Source organism: Hesperophylax consimilis, chromosome 27 (assembly GCF_061612785.1).
Source record: "Hesperophylax consimilis isolate HC1 chromosome 27, BYU_Hcon_1.0, whole genome shotgun sequence".
NCBI lineage: Eukaryota > Metazoa > Arthropoda > Insecta > Trichoptera > Limnephilidae > Hesperophylax > Hesperophylax consimilis.
The window spans coordinates 13,960,528-13,985,415 of NC_142862.1; positions in this window are offsets into that span (position 1 = coordinate 13,960,528).

Genomic DNA, 24,888 nt, shown 5'->3' on the forward strand with positions numbered 1-24,888 from the left:
TAGAGACTGGAAAAACTGCTTTCAAAGTTCGAAGCCAAGTCTGAAAATTTGCATTAATAAAAATCATGATTTTTCTTAAAATACAACTTTTTGGAGATTTTTAGACTAAATTAGGTTTGGACTGAGATTCTTATCATCATTCCAAAATTTCAGCCCGTTTGCTACCATAGATCCTGAAAAAACTGCTACCAAATTTCGAACCCAAGTCTGAAATAAGCGTCCATAAAAATCATAATTTTTCTAAAAATACAACTTTTTGGAGATTTTGTGACTGAATTCGGTTCTGACTGAGTTTCATATCACTACTTTTTAATTTCAGTCCGTTTCGTACCATAGAGACTGGAAAAACTGCTTTCAAAGTTCGAACCTAAATCTGAAAACTTGCATTAATAAATATCATGATTTTTCTTAAAATACAACTATTTTGAGATTTTGTGATTAAATTAGAGTTGGACTGAGATTCTTATCATCATTCCAAAATTTCAGCTCGTTTGCTACCATATATCCTGAAAAAAATGCTTCCAAAGTTCGAACCCAAGTCTGAAATTAGCGTCCAGAAAAATCATCATTTTTCTGACAATACATATTTTTTGAGATTTTGTGACTGAATTCGATTTGTACCACGATTCTTTTCCGTTTTCGTAGATTTCAGCCCATTCATACCATAGAGCCTGAAAAAACTGCTCTCGAAGTTCGAACCCAAGTCTGAAATTAGCGTCCATAAAAATCATAATTTTTCTAAAAATACACGTTTTTGGAGATTTTGTGACGAAATTAGGTTTGGACTGAGATTCTCATCATCATTCCAAAATTTCAGCCTGTTTGCTACCATAGATCCTGAAAAAACTGCTTCCAAAGTTCGAACCCAAGTCTGAAATTAGCGTCCAGAAATATCATGATTTTTCTGATAATACATATTTTTGGAGATTTTGTTACTGAATTCGATTTGTACCACGATTCTTATCCGTTTTCGTAGATTTCAGCCCGTTTGATACCATAGAGCCTGAAAAAACTGTTTTCAAAGATCGAACCCAAGTCTGAAATAAGCGTCCATAAAAATCATAATTTTTCTAAAAATACAACTTTTTGGAGATTTTGTGACTGAATTCGGTTCTGACTGAGTTTCATATCACTACTTTTTAATTTCAGTCCGTTTCGTACCATAGAGACTGGAAAAACTGCTTTCAACGTTCGAACCCAAGTCTGAAAATTTGCATTAATAAAAATCATGATTTTTCTTAAAATACAACTTTTTGGAGATTTTGTGACTAAATTCGGGTTGGACTGAGATTCTTATCACCATTACAAAATTTCAGTCCGTTTGCTTACATAGATCCTGAAAAAACTGCTTCCAAATATCGAACCCAAGTCTGAAATAAGCGTCCATAAAAATCATGATTATTCTTCAAATACAACTTTTTGGAGATTTTGTGACTAAATTCGGATAAGACTGAGATTCTCATCACCATTCCGAAATTTCATCCCGTTTAGTACCATAGAGCCTGAAAAAGGCTGGTTCCAAAGATCGAACCGAAGTCTGAAATAAGCGTCCATAAAAATCATAATTTTTCTAAAAATACAAGTTTTTGGAGATTTTGTGACTGAATTCGGTTCTGACTGAGATTCATATCTCTACTCTTTAATTTCAGCCCGTTTGGTACCATAGAGACTGGAAAAACTGCTTTCAAAGTTCAAACCCAAGTCTGAAAATTTGCATTGATAAAAATGATGATTTTTCTTAAAATACAACTTTTAGGAGATTTTGTGACTAAATTCGGGTTGGACTGAGATTCTTATCACCATTAAAATATTTCAGTCCGTTTGCTAACATAGATCCTGAAAAAACTGCTTCCAAATATCGAACCCAAGTCGGAAATAAGCGTCCATAAAAATCATGATTATTCTTCAAATACAACTTTTTGGAGATTTTGTGACTAAATTCGGTTCTGACTGAGATTCATATCATTACTTTTTAATTTCAGCCCGTTTCGTACCATAGAGACTGGAAAAACTGCTTTCAAAGTTCGAACCCAAGTCTGAAATTTTGCATTAATAAAAATCATGTTTTTTTTTAAATACAACTTCTTGGAGATTTTGTGACTAAATTCGGGTTGGACTGAGATTCTTATCACCATTACAAAATTTCAGTCCGTTTGGTAACATAGATCCTGAAAAAACTGCTTCCAAATATCGAACCCAAGTCTGAAATAAGCGTCCATAAAAATCATGATTATTCTTCAAATACAACTTTTTGGAGATTTTGTGACTAAATTCGGGTTGGACTGAGATTCTTATCACCATAACAAAATTTCAGTCCGTTTGCTAACATAGATCCTGAAAATACTGCTTCCAAATATCGAACCCAAGTCTGAAATAAGCGTCCATAAAAATCATGATTAATCTTCAAATACAACTTTTTGGAGATTTTGTGACTAAATTCGAGTAAGACTGAGATTCTCATCACCATTCCGAAATTTCATCCCGTTGTGTACCATAGAGCCTGAAAAGGCTGCTTCCAAAGATCGATCCCAAGTCTGAAATAAGCTTCCATAGAAATCATGATTTTATTAAAAATACAACTATTTGGAGATTTTGTGACTAAATTGGGTTTGAACTGAGATTCTCATCATCATTCCAAAATTTCAGCCCGTTGGCTACCATAGATCCTGAAAAAACTGCTTCCAAAGTTCGAACCCAAGTCTGAAATTAGCGTCCAGAAAAATCATGATTATTCTTCAAATACAACTTTTTGGAGATTTTGTGACTAAATTCGGTTAAGACTGAGATTCTTATAACCATTCCGAAATTTCATCCCGTTTAGTACCATAGAGCCTAAAAAAGCTGCTTCCAAAGATCGAACCCAAGTCTGAAATAAGCGTCCATAAAAATCATAATTTTTCTAAAAATACAATTTTTTGGAGATTTTGTGACTAAATTAGGTTTGGACTGAGATTCTCATCATCATTCCAAAATTTCAGCCCGTTTGCTACCATAGATCCTAAAAAAACTGCTTCCAAAGTTCGAACCCAAGTCTGAAATTAGCGTCCAGAAAAATCATGATTAATCTTCAAATACAACTTTTTTGAGATTTTGTGACTAAATTCGGTTTGAACTGAGATTCTCATCATCATTCCAAAATTTCAGCCCGTTTGCTACCATAGAACCCGAAAAAACTGCTTCCAAAGTTCGAACCTAAGTCTGAAATTAGCGTCCATAAAAATCATGATTATTCTTCAAATACAACTTTTTGGAGATTTTGTGACTAAATTCGGATAAGACTGAGATTCTCATTACCATTCCGAAATTTCATCCCGTTTAGTACCATAGAGCCTGAAAAAGGCTGCTTCCAAAGATCGAACCGAAGTCTGAAATAAGCGTCCATAAAAATCATAATTTTTCTAAAAATACACGTTTTTGGAGATTTTGTGACTGAATTCAGTTCTGACTGAGATTCATATCACTTTTTTTTAATTTCAGCCCGTTTCGTACCATAGAGACTGGAAAAACTGCTTTCAAAGTTCGAAGCCAAGTCTGAAAATTTGCACTAATAAAAATCATGATTTTTCTTAAAATACAACTTTTTGGAGATTTTTAGACTAAATTAGGTTTGGACTGAGATTCTTATCATCATTCCAAATTTTCATCCCGTTGTGTACCATAGAGCCTGAAAAAGCTGCTTCCAAAGATCGATCCCAAGTCTAAAATAAGCTTCCATAGAAATCATGATTTTTCTAAAAATACAACTTTTTGGAGATTTTGTGACTGAATTCGGTTCTGACTGAGATTCATATCTCTACTCTTTAATTTCAGCCCGTTTGGTACCATAGAGACTGGAAAAACTGCTTTCAAAGTTCGAACCCAAGTTTGAAAATTTGGATTAATAAAAATCATGATTTTTCTTAAAATACAACTTTTTGGAGATTTTGTGACTAAATTCGGGTTGGACTGAGATTCTTATCACCATTACAAAATTTCAGTCCGTTTGCTAACATAGATCCTGAAAATACTGCTTCCAAATATCGAACCCAAGTCTGAAATAAGCGTCCATAAAAATCATGATTAATCTTCAAATACAACTTTTTGGAGATTTTGTGACTAAATTCGGTTAAGACTGAGATTCTCCCCACCATTCCGAAATTTCATCCCGTTTAGTACCATAGAGCCTGAAAAAGCTGCTTCCAAAGATCGAACCCAAGTCTGAAATAAGCGTCCATAAAAATCATAGTTTTTCTAAAAAAACAACTTTTTGGAGATTTTGTGAGTAAATTGGGTTTGGACTGAGATTTTTATCATCGTTTCAAAATTTCAGCCCGTTTGCCACCATAGATCCTGAAAAAACTGCTTCCAAAGTTCGAACCCAAGTCTGAAATTAGCGTCCAGAAAAATCATCATATTTCTTATAATACATATTTTTGGAGATTTTGTGACTAAATAAAGTTTGGACTGAGATTCTTTTCATCATTCCAAAATTTCAGCCCGTTTGCTACCATAGATCCTGAAAAAACTGCTTTCTAAGTTCGAACCCAAGTCTGAAAATTTGCATTAATAAAAATCATGATTTTTCTTAAAATACAACTTTTTGGAGATTTTGTGACTAAATTCGGGTAAGACTGAGATTCTTATCACCATTCCGAAATTTCATCCCGTTTAGTACCATAGAGCCTGAAAAAGCTGCTTCCAAAGTTCGAACCCAAGTCTGAAATAAGCGTCCATAAAAAACATAATTTTTCTAAAAATACACGTTTTTGGAGATTTCGTGACTGAATTCGGTTCTGACTGAGATTCATATCATTCCTTTTTAATTTCAGCCCGTTTCGTACCATAGAGACTGGAAAAACTGCTTTCAAAGTTCGAACCCAAGTCTGAAAATTTGCATTAGTAAAAATCATGATTTTTCATAAAATACAACTTTTTGGAGATTTTCTGACTAAATTCGGGTTGGACTGAGATTCTTATCACCATTACAAAATTTCAGTCCGTTTGCAAACATAGATCCTGAAAAAACTGCTTCCAAATATCGAACCCAAGTCTGAAATAAGCGTCCATAAAAATCAAGATTATTCTTCAAATACAACTGTTTGGAGATTTTGTGACTAAATTCGGTTAATACTGAGATGCTCATCACCATTCCGAAATTTCATCCCGTTTAGTACCATAGAGCCTGAATAAGCTGCTTCAAAGATCGAACCCAAGTTTGAAATAAGCGTCCATAAAAATCATAATGTTTCTAAAAATACAACTTTTTGGAGATTTTGTGACTGAATTCGGTTCTGACTGAGATTCATATCTCTACTCTTTAATTTCATTCCGTTTGGTACCATAGAGACTGGAAAAACTGGTTTCAAAGTTCGAACCCAAGTTTGAAAATTTGCATTAATAAAAATCATGATTTTTCTTAAAATACAACTTTTTGGAGATTTTGTGACTAAACTCGGGTTGGACTGAGATTCTTATCACCATTACAAAATTTCAGTCCGTTTGCTAACATAGATCCTGAAAATACTGCTTCCAAATATCGAACCCAAGTCTGAAATAAGCGTCCATAAAAATCATGATTAATCTTCAAATACAACTTTTTGGAGATTTTGTGAATAAATTCGGTTAAGACTGAGATTCTCATCACCATTCCGAAATTTCATCCCGTTTAGTACCATAGAGCCTGAAAAAGCTGCTTCCAAAGATCGAACCCAAGTCTGAAATAAGCGTCCATAAAAATCATAATTTTTCTAAAAAAACAACTTTTTGGAGATTTTGTGACTAAATTGGGTTTGGACTGAGATTCTTATCATCATTTCAAAATTTCAGCCCGTTTGCTACCATAGATCCTGAAAAAACTGCTTCCAAAGTTCGAACCCAAGTCTGAAATTAGCCTCCAGAAAAATCATCATTTTTCTTATAATACATATTTTTGGAGATTTTGTGACTAAATAAAGTTTGGACTGAGATTCTTATCATCATTCCAAAATTTCAGCCCGTTTGCTACCATAGATCCTGAAAAAACTACTTTCTAAGTTCGAACCCAAGTCTGAAAATTTGCATTAATAAAAATCATGATTTTTCTTAAAATACAACTTTTTGGAGATTTTGTGACTAAATTCGGGTTGGACTGAGATTCTTATCACCATTACAAAATTTCAGTCCGTTTGCTCACATAGATCCTGAAAAAACTGCTTCCAAATATTGAACCCAAGTCTGAAATAAGCGTCCATAAAAATCATGATTATTCTTCAAATACAACTTTTTGGAGATTTTGTGACTAAATTCTGTTCTGACTGAGATTCATATCACTACTTTTTAATTTCAGCCCGTTTCGTACCATAGAGACTGGAAAAACTGCTTTCAAAGTTCGAACCCAAGTCTGAAATTTTGCATTAATAAAAATCATGTTTTTTTTAAAATACAACTTCTTGGAGATTTTGTGACTAAATTCGGGTTGGACTGAGATTCTTATCACCATTTCAAAATTTCAGTCCGTTTGGTAACATAGATCCTGAAAAAACTGCTTCCAAATATCGAACCCAAGTCTGAAATAAGCGTCCATAAAAATCATGATTATTCTTCAAATACAACTTTTTGGAGATTTTGTGACTAAATTCGGGTTGGACTGAGATTCTTATCACCATTACAAAATTTCAGTCCGTTTGCTAACATAGATCCTGTAAATACTGCTTCCAAATATCGAACCCAAGTCTGAAATAAGCGTCCATAAAAATCATGATTAATCTTCAAATACAACTTTTTGGAGATTTTGTGACTAAATTCGGTTAAGACTGAGATTCTCATCACCATTCCGAAATTTCATCCCGTTTAGTACCATAGAGCCTGAAAAAGCTGCTTCCAAAGATCGAACCCAAGTCTGAAATAAGCGTCCATAAAAATCATAATTTTTCTAAAAAAACAACTTTTTGGAGATTTTGTGACTAAATTGGGTTTGGACTGAGATTCTTATCATCATTTCAAAATTTCAGCCCGTTTGCTACCATAGATCCTGAAAAAACTGCTTCCAAAGTTCGAACCCAAGTCTGAAATTAGCCTCCAGAAAAATCATCATTTTTCTTATAATACATATTTTTGGAGATTTTGTGACTAAATAAAGTTTGGACTGAGATTCTTATCATCATTCCAAAATTTCAGCCCGTTTGCTACCATAGATCCTGAAAAAACTACTTTCTAAGTTCGAACCCAAGTCTGAAATTTTGCATTAATAAAAATCATGTTTTTTTTAAAATACAACTTCTTGGAGATTTTGTGACTAAATTCGGGTTGGACTGAGATTCTTATCACCATTACAAAATTTCAGTCCGTTTGCAAACATAGATCCTGAAAAAACTGCTTCCAAATATCGAACCCAAGTCTGAAATAAGCGTCCATAAAAATCAAGATTATTCTTCAAATACAACTGTTTGGAGATTTTGTGACTAAATTCGGTTAATACTGAGATGCTCATCACCATTCCGAAATTTCATCCCGTTTAGTACCATAGAGCCTGAATAAGCTGCTTCAAAGATCGAACCCAAGTTTGAAATAAGCGTCCATAAAAATCATAATGTTTCTAAAAATACAACTTTTTGGAGATTTTGTGACTGAATTCGGTTCTGACTGAGATTCATATCTCTACTCTTTAATTTCATTCCTTTTGGTACCATAGAGACTGGAAAAACTGCTTTCAAAGTTCGAACCCAAGTTTGAAAATTTGCATTAATAAAAATCATGATTTTTCTTAAAATACAACTTTTTGGAGATTTTGTGACTAAACTCGGGTTGGACTGAGATTCTTATCACCATTACAAAATTTCAGTCCGTTTGCTAACATAGATCCTGAAAATACTGCTTCAAATATCGAACCCAAGTCTGAAATAAGCGTCCATAAAAATCATGATTAATCTTCAAATACAACTTTTTGGAGATTTTGTGAACAAATTCGGTTAAGACTGAGATTCTCATCACCATTCCGAAATTTCATCCCGTTTAGTACCATAGAGCCTGAAAAAGCTGCTTCCAAAGATCGAACCCAAGTCTGAAATAAGCGTCCATAAAAATCATAATTTTTCTAAAAAAACAACTTTTTGGAGATTTTGTGACTAAATTGGGTTTGGACTGAGATTCTTATCATCATTTCAAAATTTCAGCCCGTTTGCTACCATAGATCCTGAAAAAACTGCTTCCAAAGTTCGAACCCAAGTCTGAAATAAGCGTCCATAAAAATCATATTTTTTCTAAAAAAACAACTTTTTGGAGATTTTGTGACTAAATTGGGTTTGGACTAAGATTTTTATCATCGTTTCAAAATTTCAGCCCGTTTGCTACCATAGATCCTGAAAAAACTGCTTCCAAAGTTCGAACCCAAGTCTGAAATTAGCGTCCAGAAAAATCATCATTTTTCTTATATTACATATTTTTGGAGATTTTGTGACTAAATAAAGTTTGGACTGAGATTCTTATCATCATTCCAAAATTTCAGCCCGTTTGCTAACATAGAGCCTGAAAAAGCTGCTTCAAAGATCGAACCCAAGTCTGAAATAAGCGTCCATAAAAATCATAATGTTTCTAAAAATACATCTTTTTGGCGATTTTAAGACTGAATTCGGTTCTGACTGAGATTCATATCTCTACTCTTTAATTTCAGCCCGTTTGGTACCATAGAGACTGGAAAAACTGCTTTCAAAGTTCGAACCCAAGTTTGAAAATTTGCATTAATAAAAATCATGATTTTTCTTAAAATACAACTTTTTGGAGGTTTTGTGACTTAATTCGGGTCGGACTGAGATTCTTATCACCATTACAAAATTTCAGTCCGTTTGCTAACATAGATCCTGAAAATACTGCTTCCAAATATCGAACCCAAGTCTGAAATAAGCGTACATAAAAATCATGATTAATCTTCAAATACAACTTTTTGGAGATTTTGTGACTAAATTCGGTTAAGACTGAGATTCTCATCACCATTCCGAAATTTCATCCCGTTTAGTACCATAGAGCCTGAAAAAGCTGCTTCCAAAGATCGAACCCAAGTCTGAAATAAGCGTCCATAAAAATCATAATTTTTCTAAAAAAACAACTTTTTGGAGATTTTGTGACTAAATTGGGTTTGGACTGAGATTCTTATCATCATTTCAAAATTTCAGCCCGTTTGCTACCATAGATCCTGAAAAAACTGCTTCCAAAGTTCGAACCCAAGTCTGAAATTAGCGTCCAGAAAAAGCATCATTTTTCTTATAATACATATTTTTGTAGATTTTGTGACTAAATAAAGTTTGGACTGAGATTCTTATCATCATTCCAAAATTTCAGCCCGTTTGCTACCATAGATCCTGAAAAAACTGCTTTCTAAGTTCGAACCCAAGTCTGAAAATTTGCATTAATAAAAATCATGATTTTTCTTAAAATACAACTTTTTGGAGATTTTGTGACTAAATTCGGGTTGGACTGAGATTCTTATCACCATTACAAAATTTCAGTCCGTTTGCTAACATAGATCCTGAAAAAACTGCTTCCAAATATTGAACCCAAGTCTGAAATAAGCGTCCATAAAAATCATGATTATTCTTCAAATACAACTTTTTGGAGATTTTGTGACTAAATTCGGTTAAGACTGAGATTCTCATCACCATTACGAAATTTCATCCCGTTTAGTACCATAGAGCCTGAAAAAGTTGCTTCCAAAGATCGAACCCAATTTTGAAATTAGCGTCCATATAAATCATGATTATTCTTCAAATAACACTTTTGGGAGATTTTGGGACTTGATTCGGTTCTGACTGAGATTCTTATCACCATTCCGAAATTTCATCCCGTTTGGTACCATAGAGCCTGAAAAAGCTGCTTCCAAAGATCGATCCAAAGTCTGAAATAAGCGTCCATAAAAATCATGATTTTTCTTAAAATACAACTTTTTGGAGATTTTGTGACTAAATTAGGTTTGGACTGATATTCTCATCATCATTCCAAAATTTCAGCCCGTTTGCTACCATAGATCCCGAAAAAACTGCTTCCAAAGTTCGAACCCAAGTCTGAAATTAGCGTCCAGAAAAATCATGATTATTCTTCAAATACATCTTTTTGGAGATTTTGTGACTAAATTCGGTTAAGACTGAGATTCTTATAACCATTCCGAAATTTCATCCCGTTTAGTACCATAGAGCCTGAAAAAGCTGCTTCAAAGATCGAACCCAAGTCTGAAATAAGCGTCCATAAAAATCATAATGTTTCTAAAAATACAACTTTTTGGAGATTTTAAGACTGAATTCGGTTCTGACTGAGATTCATATCTCTACTCTTTAATTTCAGCCCGTTTGGTACCATAGAGACTGGAAGAACTGCTTTCAAAGTTCGAACCCAAGTTTGAAAATTTGCATTAATAAAAATCATGATTTTTCTTAAAATACAACTTTTTGGAGATTTTGTGACTGAATTCGGGTTGGACTGAGATTCTTATCACCATTACAAAATTTCAGTCCATTTGCAAACAATAGATCCTGAAAATACTGCTTCCAAATATCGAACCCAAGTCTGAAATACGCGTCCATAAAAATCATGATTATTCTTCAAATACAACTTTTTGGAGATTTTGTGACTAAATTCGGATAAGACTGAGATTCTCATCACGATTCCGAAATTTCATCCCGTTTAGTACCATAGATCCTGAAAAAACTGCTTCCAAATATCGAACCCAAGTCTGAAATAAGCGTCCATAAAAATCATGATTATTCTTCAAATACAACTTTTTGGAGATTTTGTGACTAGATTCGGATAAGACTGAGATTCTCATCACCATTCCGAAATTTCATCCCGTTTAGTACCATAGATCCTGAAAAAACTGCTTCCAAATATCGAACCCAAGTCTGAAATAAGCGTCCATAAAAATCATAATTTTTCTAAAAATACAACTTTTTGGAGATTTTGTGACTGAATTCGGTTATGACTGAGATTCATATCTCTACTCTTTAATTTCAGCCCGTTTGGTACCATAGAGACTGGAAAAACTGCTTTCAAAGTTCGAACCCAAGTCTGAAAATTTGCATTAATAAAAATCATGATTTTTCTTAAAATACAACTTTTTGGAGATTTTGTGACTGAATTCGGGTTGGATTGAGATTCTTATCACCATTACAAAATTTCAGCCCATTTGCAAACAATAGATCCTGAAAAAACTGCTTCCAAATATCGAACCCAAGTCTGAAATAAGCGTCCATAAAAATCATGATTATTCTTCAAATACAACTTTTTGGAGATTTTGTGACTAAATTAGGTTTGGACTGAGATTCTCATCATCATTCCAAAATTTCAGCCCGTTTGCTACCATAGATCCTGAAAAAACTGCTTCCAAATATCGAACCCAAGTCTGAAATAAGCGTCCATAAAAATCATGATTATTCTTCAAATACAACTTTTTGGAGATTTTGTGACTAAATTCGGATAAGACTGAGATTCTCATCACCATTCCGAAATTTCATCCCGTTTAGTACCAAGGAGCCTGAAAATGCTGCTTCCAAAGATCGAACCCAAGTCTGAAATAAGCGTCCATAAAAATCATAATTTTTCTAAAAATACAACTTTTTGGAGATTTTGTGACTGAATTCGGTTATGACTGAGATTCATATCTCTACTCTTTAATTTCAGCCCGTTTGGTACCATAGAGACTGGAAAAACTGCTTTCAAAGTTCGAACCAGAGTCTCAAAATTTGCATTAATAAAAATCATGATTTTTCTTAAAATACAACTTTTTGGAGATTTTGTGACTAAATTCGATTTGTAACACGATTCTTATCACTATTCCCAAATTTCAGCCCTCTTGGTACCATAGATCCTGAAAAAACTGCTTCCAAATATCGAACCCAAGTCTGAAATTAGCGTCGAGAAAAATCATGATTTTTCTTAAAATACATATTTTTGGAGATTTTGTGACTGAATTCGATTTGTACCACGATTCTTATCATTTTTCTTAAATTTCAGCCCGTTTGACACCATAGATCCTGAAAAAACTGCTTCCAAAATTCGATCCCAAGTCTGAAATTAGCGTCCATAAAAATCATGATTATTCTTCAAATACAAGTTTTGGAGATTTTGTGACCAAATTCGGTTAAGACTGAGATTCTCATCACCATTCCGAAATTTCATCCCGTTTAGTACCATAGAGTCTGAAAAAGCTGCTTCCAAAGATCGATCCCAAGTCTGAAATAAGCGTCCATAAAAATCATAATTTTTCTCAAATTCAACATTTTGGAGATTTTGTGACTGAATTCGGTTCTGACTAAGATTCATTATCACTACTTTTTAATTTTAGCCCGTTTGCTACCATAGATCCTGAAAAAACTGCTTCCAAAGTTCGAACCCAAGTCTGAAATAAGCATCAATAAAAATCATGATTTTTCTTAAAATACAACTCTTTGGAGATTTTGTGACTAAATTAGGTTTGGACTGAGATTCTCATCACCATTCAAAAATTTCAGCCAGTTTGCTACCATAGATCCTAAAAAAACTGCTTGCAAATATCAAACCCAAGTCTGAATAATTTTGGGTTCATATAAATCATGATTTTTCTAAAATTACAACGTTTTGGAGATTTTGTGACTAAATTCGATTTGTAACACGATTCTTATCACTATTCCCAAATTTCAGCCCTCTTGGTACCATAGATCCTGAAAAAACTGCTTCCAAATATCGAACCCAAGTCTGAAATTAGCGTCGAGAAAAATCATGATTTTTCTTAAAATACATATTTTTGGAGATTTTGTGACTGAATTCGATTTGTACCACGATTCTTATCATTTTTCTTAAATTTCAGCCCGTTTGACACCATAGATCCTGAAAAAACTGCTTCCAAAGTTCGATCCCAAGTCTGAAATTAGCGTCCATAAAAATCATGATTATTCTTCAAATACAAGTTTTGGAGATTTTGTGACCAAATTCGGTTAAGACTGAGATTCTCATCACCATTCCGAAATTTCATCCCGTTTAGTACCATAGAGTCTGAAAAAGCTGCTTCCAAAGATCGATCCCAAGTCTGAAATAAGCGTCCATAAAAATCATAATTTTTCTCAAATTCAACATTTTGGAGATTTTGTGACTGAATTCGGTTCTGACTAAGATTCATTATCACTAATTTTTAATTTTAGCCCGTTTGCTACCATAGATCCTGAAAAAACTGCTTCCAAAGTTCGAACCCAAGTCTGAAATAAGCATCAATAAAAATCATGATTTTTCTTAAAATACAACTCTTTGGAGATTTTGTGACTAAATTAGGTTTGGACCGAGATTCTCATCACCATTCAAAAATTTCAGCCAGTTTGCTACCATAGATCCTAAAAAAACTGCTTGCAAATATCAAACCCAAGTCTGAATAATTTTGGGTTCATATAAATCATGATTTTTCTAAAATTACAACGTTTTGGAGATTTTGTGACTAAATTCGATTTGTAACACGATTCTTATCACTATTCCCAAATTTCAGCCCTCTTGGTACCATAGATCCTGAAAAAACTGCTTCCAAATATCGAACCCAAGTCTGAAATTAGCGTCGAGAAAAATCATGATTTTTCTTAAAATACATATTTTTGGAGATTTTTTGACTGAATTCGATTTGTACCACGATTCTTATCATTTTTCTTAAATTTCAGCCCGTTTGACACCATAGATCCTGAAAAAACTGCTTCCAAAGTTCGATCCCAAGTCTGAAATTAGCGTCCATAAAAATCATGATTATTCTTCAAATACACATTTTTTTGACTAAATTCGGTTTAGACTGAGATTCTTATCACTATTCGATGAAAAAACTGCTTCCAATGTTCGAACCCAAATTTGAAATTAGCGTCCGTACAAATCATGATTATTCTTCATATACAACTTTTTGGAGATTTTGTGACTGAACGATTAACGAGTACGATTTGTACTACGATTCTTTTCAATATTGCAAAATTTCAACCCGTTTAATACCATAGAGCCTGAAAAAGCTGCTTCCAAAGATCGATCCCAAGTCTGAAATAAGCGTCCATAAAAATCATAATTTTTCTAAAAATACAATTTTTTGGACATTTTGTGACTAAATTAGGTTTGGACTGAGATTCTCATCATCATTCCGAAATTTCAGCCCGTTTGCTACCATAGATCCTGAAAAAACTGCTTCCAAAGTTCGATCCCAAGTCTGAAATTAGCGTCCATAAAAATCATGATTTTTCTTAAAATACAACTCTTTGGAGATTTTGTGACTAAATTAGGTTTGGACTGAGATTCTCATCACCATTCAAAAATTTCAGCCAGTTTCCTACCATAGATCCTAAAAAAACTGCTTGCAAATATCAAACCCAAGTCTGAATAATTTTGGGTTCATATAAATCATGATTTTTCTAAAATTACAACGTTTTGGAGATTTTGTGACTAAATTCGATTTGTAACACGATTCTTATCACTATTCCCAAATTTCAGCCCTCTTGGTACCATAGATCCTGAAAAAACTGCTTCCAAATATCGAACCCAAGTCTGAAATTAGCGTCGAGAAAAATCATGATTTTTCTTAAAATACATATTTTTGGAGATTTTGTGACTGAATTCGATTTGTACCACGATTCTTATCATTTTTCTTAAATTTCAGCCCGTTTGACACCATAGAGCCTGAAAAAACTGCTTCCAAAATTCTAACCCAAGTTTGAAATTAGCGTCCATAAAAATCATGATTATTCTTCAAATACACATTTTTTTGACTAAATTCGGTTGAGACTGAGATTCTTATCACCATTCCGAAATTTCATTCCGTTTAGTACCATAGAGCCTGAAAAAGCTGCTTCCAAAGATCGATCCCAAGTCTGAAATAAGCGTCCATAAAAATCATAATTTTTCTAAAAATACAATTTTTTGGAGATTTTGTGACTAAATTAGGTTTGGACTGAGATTCTCATCATCATTCCGAAATTTCAGCCCGTTTGCTACCATAGATCCTGAAAAAACTGCTTCCAAAGTTCGATCCCATGTCTGAAATTAGCGTCCATAAAAATCATGATTATTCTTCAAATACAAGTTTTTGGAGATTTTGTGACCAAATTCGGTAAAGACTGAGATTCTCATCACCATTCCGAAATTTCATCCCGTTTAGTACCATAGAGTCTGAAAAAGCTGCTTCCAAAGATCGATCCCAAGTCTGAAATAAGCGTCCATAAAAATCATAATTTTTCTCAAATTCAACATTTTGGAGATTTTGTGACTGAATTCGGTTCTGACTAAGATTCATTATCACTACTTTTTAATTTTAGCCCGTTTGATACCAAAGAGCTTGAAAAAACTGCTTTCAAAGTTAGAACCCAAGTCTGAAATTTTGCATTAATAAAAATCTAAAATTACAACGTTTTGGAGATTTTGAGACTAAATTCGATTTGTAACACGATTCTTATCACTATTCCCAAATTTCAGCCCTCTTGGTACCATAGATCCTGAAAAAACTGCTTCCACATATCGAACCCAAGTCTGAAATTAGCGTCGAGAAAAATCATGATTTTTCTTAAAATACATATTTTTGGAGATTTTGTGACTGAATTCGATTTGTACCACGATTCTTATCATTTTTCTTAAATTTCAGCCCGTTTGACACCATAGAGCCTGAAAAAACTGCTTCCAAAATTCTAACCCAAGTTTGAAATGAGCGTCCATAAAAATCATGATTATTCTTCATATACAACTTTTTGGAGATTTTGTGACTGAACGATTAACGAGTACGATTTGTACTACGATTATTTTCCATATTGCAAAATTTCAACCCGTTTAATACCATAGAGCCTGAAAAAGCTGCTTCCAAAGATCGAACCCAAGTCTCTTAAATTTTGCATTAATAAAAATCATGATTTTTCTTAAAATACAACTTTTTAAAGATTTTGTGACCAAATTCGGTTTGGACTGAGAATCTTATCACCATTACAAAATTTTTGCCCGTTTGCTACCATAGATCCTGAAAAAACTGCTTCCAAAGTTCGAACCCAAGTCTGAAATTAGCATCAATAAAAATCACGATTTTTCTTAAAATACAACTCTTTGGAGATTTTGTGACTAAATTAGGTTTGGACTGAGATTCTCATCACCATTCAAAAATTTCAGCCAGTTTGCTACCATAGATCCTAAAAAAACTGCTTGCAAATATCAAACCAGGTCTGAATAATTTTGGGTTATATAAATCATGATTTTTCTAAAATTACAACGTTTTGGAGATTTTGTGACTAAATTCGATTTGTAACACGATTCTTATCACTATTCCCAAATTTCAGCCCTCTTGGTACCATAGATCCTGAAAAAACTGCTTCCAAATATCGAACCCAAGTCTGAAATTAGCGTCGAGAAAAATCATGATTTTTCTTAAAATACATATTTTTGGAGATTTTGTGACTGAATTCGATTTGTACCACGATTCTTATCATTTTTCTTAAATTTCAGCCCGTTTGACACCATAGAGCCTGAAAAAACTGCTTCCAAAATTCTAACCCAAGTTTGAAATTCGCGTCCATAAAAATCATGATTATTCTTCAAATACACATTTTTTTGACTAAATTCGGTTGAGACTGAGATTCTTATCACCATTCCGAAATTTCATTCCGTTAAGTACCATAGAGCCTGAAAAAGCTGCTTCCAAAGATCGATCCCAAGTCTGAAATAAGCGTCCATAAAAATCATAATTTTTCTAAAAATACAATTTTTGGAGATTTTGTGACTAAATTAGGTTTGGACTGAGATTCTCATCATCATTGCGAAATTTCAGCCCGTTTGCTACCATAGATCCTGAAAAAACTGCTTCCAAAGTTCGATCCCAAGTCTGAAATTAGCGTCCATAAAAATCATGATTTTTCTTAAAATACAACTCTTTGGAGATTTTGTGACTAAATAAGGTTTGGACTGAGATTCTCATCACCATTCAAAAATTTCAGCCAGTTTGCTACCATAGATCCTAAAAAAACTGCTTGCAAATATCAAACCCAAGTCTGAATAATTTTGGGTTCATATAAATCATGATTTTTCTAAAATTACAACGTTTTGGAGATTTTGTGACTAAATTCGATTTGAAACACGATTCTTATCACTATTCCCAAATTTCAGCCCTCTTGGTACCATAGATTCTGAAAAAACTGCTTCCAAATATCGAACCCAAGTCTGAAATTAGCGTCGAGAAAAATCATGATTTTTCTTAAAATACATATTTTTGGAGATTTTGTGACTGAATTCGATTTGTACCACGATTCTTATCATTTTTCTTAAATTTCAGCCCGTTTGACACCATAGAGCCTGAAAAAACTGCTTCCAAAATTCTAACCCAAGTTTGAAATTAGCGTCCATAAAAATCATGATTATTCTTCAACTACAAGTTTTTGGAGATTTTGTGACCAAATTCGGTAAAGACTGAGATTCTCATCACCATTCCGAAATTTCATCCCGTTTAGTACCATAGAGTCTGAAAAAGCTGCTTCCAAAGATCGATCCCAAGTCTGAAATAAGCGTCCATAAAAATCATAATTTTTCTCAAATGCAACATTTTGGAGATTTTGTGACTGAATTCGGTTCTGACTAAGATTCATTATCACTACTTTTTAATTTTAGCCCGTTTGATACCAAAGAGCTTGAAAAAACTGCTTTCAAAGTTCGAACCCAAGTCTGAAATTTTGCATTAATAAAAATCTAAAATTACAACGTTTTGGAGATTTTGAGACTAAATTCGATTTGTAACACGATTCTTATCACTATTCCCAAATTTCAGCCCTCTTGGTACCATAGATCCTGAAAAAACTGCTTCCACATATCGAACCCAAGTCTGAAATTAGCGTCGAGAAAAATCATGATTTTTCTTAAAATACATATTTTTGGAGATTTTGTGACTGAATTCGATTTGTACCACGATTCTTATCATTTTTCTTAAATTTCAGCCCGTTTGACACCATAGAGCCTGAAAAAACTGCTTCCAAAATTCTAACCCAAGTTTGAAATGAGCGTCCATAAAAATCATGATTATTCTTCATATACAACTTTTTGGAGATTTTGTGACTGAACGATTAACGAGTACGATTTGTACTACGATTATTTTCCATATTGCAAAATTTCAACCCGTTTAATACCATAGAGCTTGAAAAAGCTGCTTCCAAAGATCGAACCCAAGTCTCTTAAATTCTTCAAATACACATTTTTTTGACTAAATTCGGTTTAGACTGAGATTCTTATCACTATTCCGAAATTTCATTCCGTTTAGTGACATAGAGCCTGAAAAAGCTGCTTCCAAAGATCGATCCCAAGTCTGAAATAAGCGTCCATAAAAATCATGATTTTTCTTAAAATACATATTTTTGGAGATTTTGTGACTGAATTCGATTTGTACCAAGATTCTTATCTTTTTTCTTATATTGCAGCCCGTTTGATACCATAGAGCCTGAAAAAACTGCTTCCAATGTTCGAACCCAAATTTGAAATTAGCGTCCATACAAATCATGATTATTCTTCATATACAACTTTTTGGAGATTTTGTGACTGAACGATTAACGAGTACGATTTGTACTACGATTATTTTCAATATTGCAAAATTTCAACCCGTTTAATACCATAGAGCCTGAAAAAGCTGCTTCCAAAGATCGAACCCAAGTCTCTTAAATTTTGCATTAATAAAATTCATGATTTTTCTTAAAATACAACTTTTTGGAGATTTTGTGACAAAATTCGGTTTGGACTGAGAATCTTATCACCATTACAAAATTTTTGCCCGTTTGCTACCATAGATCCTGAAAAAACTGCTTCCAAAGTTCGAACCCAAGTCTGAAATTAGCATCAATAAAAATCATGATTTTTCTTAAAATACAACTCTTTGGAGATTTTGTGACTAAATTAGGTTTGGACTGAGATTCTCATCACCATTCAAAAATTTCAGCCAGTTTGCTACCATAGATCCTAAAAAAACTGCTTGCAAATATCAAACCCAAGTCTGAATAATTTTCGGTTCATATAAATCACGATTTTTCTAAAATTACAACGTTTTGGAGATTTTGTGACTAAATTCGATTTGTTACACGATTCTTATCACTATTCCCAAATTTCAGCCCTCTTGGTACCATAGATCCTGAAAAAACTGCTTCCAAATATCGAACCTAAGTCTGAAATTAGCGTCGAGAAAAATCATGATTTTTCTTAAAATACATATTTTTGGAGATTTTGTGACTGAATTCGATTTGTACCACGATTCTTATCATTTTTCTTAAATTTCAGCCCGTTTGACACCATAGAGCCTGAAAAAACTGCTTCCAAAATTCTAACCCAAGTTTGAAATGAGCGTCCATAAAAATCATGATTATTCTTCAAATACACATTTTTTTGACTAAATTCGGTTTAGACTGAGATTCTTATCACTATTCCGAAATTTCATTCCGTTTAGTACCATAGAGCCTGAAAAAGCTGCTTCCAAAGATCGATCCCAAGTCTGAAATAAGCGTCCATAAAAATCATGATTTTTCTTAAAATACATATTTTTGGAGATTTTGTGACTGAATTCGATTTGTACCACGATTCTTATCTTTTTTCTTATATTTCAGCCCGTTTGATACCATAGAGCCTGAAAAAACTGCTTCCAATGTTCGAACCCAAATTTGAAATTAGCGTCCATACAAATCATGATTATTCTTCATATACAACTTTTTGGAGATTTTGTGACTGAACGATTAACGAGTACGATTTGTACTACGATTCTTTTCAATATTGCTAAATTTCAACCCGTTTAATACCATAGAGCCTGAAAAAGCTGCTTCCAAAAATCGAACCCAAGTCTCTTAAATTTTGCATTAATAAAAATCATGATCTTTCTTAAAATACACTTTTTTGGAGATTATGTGACCAAATTCGATTTGTAACACGATTCTCATCACTATTCCTAAATTACAGCCCGTTTGGTACCATAGAGCCTGAAAAAACTGCTTCCAAAGTTCGAACCCAAGTCTGAAATTAGCGTCCATAAAAATCATGATCTTCTAAAAATACTTCTTATTGGAGATTTTGTGACTGAATTCGATTTGTACTACAATTTTTTTCAATATTGCAAAATTTCATCCCGTTTGGAACCATAAAACCTGAAAAAACTGCTTCCAAATATCGAAACGAAGTCTGAAATTACCGTTTATATAAATAAAGATTTTCCTAAAAATACACTTTTTTGGAGATTATGTGACCAAATTCGATTTGTAAAACGATTCTCATCACTATTCCTAAATAACAGCCCGTTTGGTACCATAGAGCCTGAAAAAACTGCTTCCAAAAATCGAACCCAAGTCTGAAATTAGCGTCCATAAAAATCATGATCTTCTAAAAATACTTCTTATTGGAGATTTTATGACTGAATTCGATTTGTACTACAATTCTTTTCAATATTGCAAAATTTCATCCCGTTCGGAACCATAGAACCTGAAAAAACTGCTTCCAAATATCGAAACGAAGTCTAAAATTACCGTCTATACAAATCATAATTTTTCTTAAAATACATCTTTTTGGAGATTTTGTGTCTGAATTCGGTTCTGACTGAGATTCATATGACTATTTTTAAATTTAGCCCGTTTGATACCAAAGAGCCTGAAAAAACTGCTTTCAAAGTTCGAACCCAAGTCTGAAAATTTGCATTAATAAAAATCATGATATTTCTTAATATACAACTTTTTGGAGATTTTGTGACTTTATTCGATTTGTAACACGATTCTCATCACTATTCCTAAATTACAGCCCGTTTGGTACCATTGAGCCTGAAAAAACTGCTTCCAAAAATCGAACCCAAGTCTGAAATTAGCGTCCAGAAAAATCATGATTATTCTTCAAATACAACTTTTTGAAGATTTTGTGACTAAATTCGGTTAAGACTGAGATTCTTATAACCATTCCGAAATTTCATCCCGTTTAGTACCATAGAGCCTAAAAAAGCTGCTTCCAAAGATCGAATCCAAGTCTGAAATAAGCTTCCATAAAAATCATAATTTTTCTAAAAATACAATTTTTTGGAGATTTTGTGACTAAATTAGGTTTGGACTGAGATTCTCATCATCATTCCGAAATTTCAGCCCGTTTGCTACCATAGATCCTGAAAAATCTGCTTCCAAAGTTCGATCCCAAGTCTGAAATTAGCGTCCATAAAAATCATGATTATTCTTCAAATACAAGTTTTTGGAGATTTTGTGACCAAATTCGGTTAAGACTGAGATTCTTATCACCATTCCGAAATTTCATCCCGTTAAGTACCATAGAGTCTGAAAAAGCTGCTTCCAAAGATCGATCCCAAGTCTGAAATAAGCGTCCATAAAAATCATGATTTTTCTTAAAATACATATTTTTGGAGATTTTGTGACTGAATTCGATTTGTACCACGATTCTTATCTTTTTTCTTATATTTCAGCCCGTTTGATACCATAGAGCCTGAAAAAACTGCTTCCAATGTTCGAACCCAAATTTGAAATTAGCGTCCATACAAATCATGATTATTCTTCATATACAACTTTTTGGAGATTTTGTGACTGAACGATTAACGAGTACGATTTGTACTACGATTCTTTTCAATATTGCTAAATTTCAACCCGTTTAAAACCATAGAGCCTGAAAAAGCTGCTTCCAAAAATCGAACCCAAGTCTCTTAAATTTTGCATTAATAAAAATCATGATCTTTCTTAAAATACACTTTTTTGGAGATTATGTGACCAAATTCGATTTGTAACACGATTCTCATCACTATTCCTAAATTACAGCCCGTTTGGTACCATAGAGCCTGAAAAAACTGCTTCCAAAAATCGAACCCAAGTCTGAAATTAGCGTCCATAAAAATCATGATCTTCTAAAAATACTTCTTATTGGAGATTTTGTGACTGAATTCGATTTGTACTACAATTTTTTTCAATATTGCAAAATTTCATCCCGTTTGGAACCATAAAACCTGAAAAAACTGCTTCCAAATATCGAAACGAAGTCTGAAATTACCGTTTATATAAATAAAGATTTTCCTAAAAATACACTTTTTTGGAGATTATGTGACCAAATTCGATTTGTAAAACGATTCTCATCAGTATTCCTAAATAACAGCCCGTTTGGTACCATAGAGCCTGAAAAAACTGCTTCCAAAAATCGAACCCAAGTCTGAAATTAGCGTCCATAAAAATCATGATCTTCTAAAAATACTTCTTATTGGAGATTTTGTGACTGAATTCGATTTGTACTACAATTCTTTTCAATATTGCAAAATTTCATCCCGTTCGGAACCATAGAACCTGAAAAAACTGCTTCCAAATATCGAAACGAAGTCTAAAATTACCGTCTATACAAATCATAATTTTTCTTAAAATACATCTTTTTGGAGATTTTGTGTCTGAATTCGGTTCTGACTGAGATTCATATGACTATTTTTAAATTTAGCCCGTTTGATACCAAAGAGCCTGAAAAAACTGCTTTCAAAGTTCGAACCCAAGTCTGAAAATTTGCATTAATAAAAATCATGATATTTCTTAATATACAACTTTTTGGAGATTTTGTGACTTAATTCGATTTGTAACACGATTCTCATCACTATTCCTAAATTACAGCCCGTTTAGTACCATTGAGCCTGAAAAAACTGCTTCCAAAAATCGAACCCAAGTCTGAAATTAGCGTCCAGAAAAATCATGATTATTCTTCAAATACAACTTTTTGAAGATTTTGTGACTAAATTCGGTTAAGACTGAGATTCTTATAACCATTCCGAAATTTCATCCCGTTTAGTACCATAGAGCCTAAAAAAGCTGCTTCCAAAGATCGAATCCAAGTCTGAAATAAGCGTCCATAAAAATCATAATTTTTCTAAAAATACAATTTTTTGGAGATTTTGTGACTAAATTAGGTTTGGACTGAGATTCTCATCATCATTCCGAAATTTCAGCCCGTTTGCTACCATAGATCCTGAAAAATCTGCTTCCAAAGTTCGATCCCAAGTCTGAAATTAGCGTCCATAAAAATCATGATTATTCTTCAAATACAAGTTTTTGGAGATTTTGTGACCAAATTCGGTTAAGACTGAGATTCTTATCACCATTCCGAAATTTCATCCCGTTAAGTACCATAGAGTCTGAAAAAGCTGCTTCCAAAGATCGATCCCAAGTCTGAAATAAGCGTCCATAAAAATCATAATTTTTCTCAAATTCAACATTTTGGAGATTTTGTGACTGAATTCGGTTCTGACTAAGATTCATTATCACTAATTTTTAATTTTAGCCCGTTTGATACCAAAGAGCCTGAAAAAACTGCTTTCAAAGTTCGAACCCAAGTCTGAAATTTTGCATTAATAAAAATCATGATTTTTCTTAAAATACAACTTTTTGGAGATTATGTGACCAAATTCGGTTTGGACTGAGATTCTTATCACCATTACAAAATTTTTGCCCGTTTGCTACCATAGATCCTGAAAAAACTGCTTCCAAAGTTCGAACCCAAGTCTGAAATTAGCATCAATAAAAATCATGATTTTTCTTAAAATACAACTCTTTGGAGATTTTGTGACTAAATTCGGTTTAGACTGAGATTCTTATCACTATTCCGTAATTTCATTCCGTTTAGTACCATAGAGCCTGAAAAAGCTGCTTCCAAAGATCGATCCCAAGTCTGAAATAAGCGTCCATAAAAATCATGATTTTTCTTAAAATACATATTTTTGGAGATTTTGTGACTGAATTCGATTTGTACCACGATTCTTATCTTTTTTCTTATATTTCAGCCCGTTTGATACCATAGAGCCTGAAAAAACTGCTTCCAATGTTCGAACCCAAATTTGAAATTAGCGTCCATACAAATCATGATTATTCTTCATATACAACTTTTTGGATATTTTGTGACTGAACGATTAACGAGTACGATTTGTACTACGATTCTTTTCAATATTGCAAAATTTCAACCCGTTTAATACCATAGAGCCTGAAAAAGCTGCTTCCAAAAATCGAACCCAAGTCTGAAATGAGCGTCCATAAAAATCATGATCTTCTAAAAATACTTCTTATTGGAGATTTTGTGACTGAATTCGATTTGTACTACAATTTTTTTCAATATTGCAAAATTTCATCCCGTTTGGAACCATAAAACCTGAAAAAACTGCTTTCGAATATCGAAACGAAGTCTGAAATTACCGTTTATATAAATAAAGATTTTTCTAAAAATACACTTTTTTGGAGATTATGTGCCCAAATTCGATTTGTAACACGATTCTCATCACTATTCCTAAATAACAGCCCGTTTGGTACCATAGAGCCTGAAAAAACTGCTTCCAAAAATTGAACCCAAGTCTGAAATTAGCGTCCATAAAAATCATGATCTTCTAAAAATACTTCTTATTGGAGATTTTGTGACTGAATTCGATTTGTAATACAATTCTTTTCAATATTGCAAAATTTCATCCCGTTCGGAACCATAGAACCTGAAAAAACTGCTTCCAAATATCGAAACGAAGTCTAAAATTACCGTCTATACAAATCATAATTTTTCTTAAAATACATCTTTTTGGAGATTTTGTGTCTGAATTCAGTTCTGACTGAGATTCATATGACTATTTTTAATTTTAGCCCGTTTGATACCAAAGAGCCTGAAAAAACTGCTTTCAAAGTTCGAACCCAAGTCTGAAAATTTGCATTAATAAAAATCATGATTTTTCTTAAAATACATATTTTTGGAGATTTTGTGGCTGAATTCGATTTGTACCACGATTCTTATCTTTTTTCTTATATTTCAGCCCGTTTGATACCATAGAGCCTGAAAAAACTGCTTCCAATGTTCGAACCCAAATTTGAAATTAGCGTCCATACAAATCATGATTATTCTTCATATACAACTTTTTGGAGATTTTGTGACTGAATTCGATTTGTACTACGATTCTTTTCAATATTGCAAAATTTCATCCCGTTT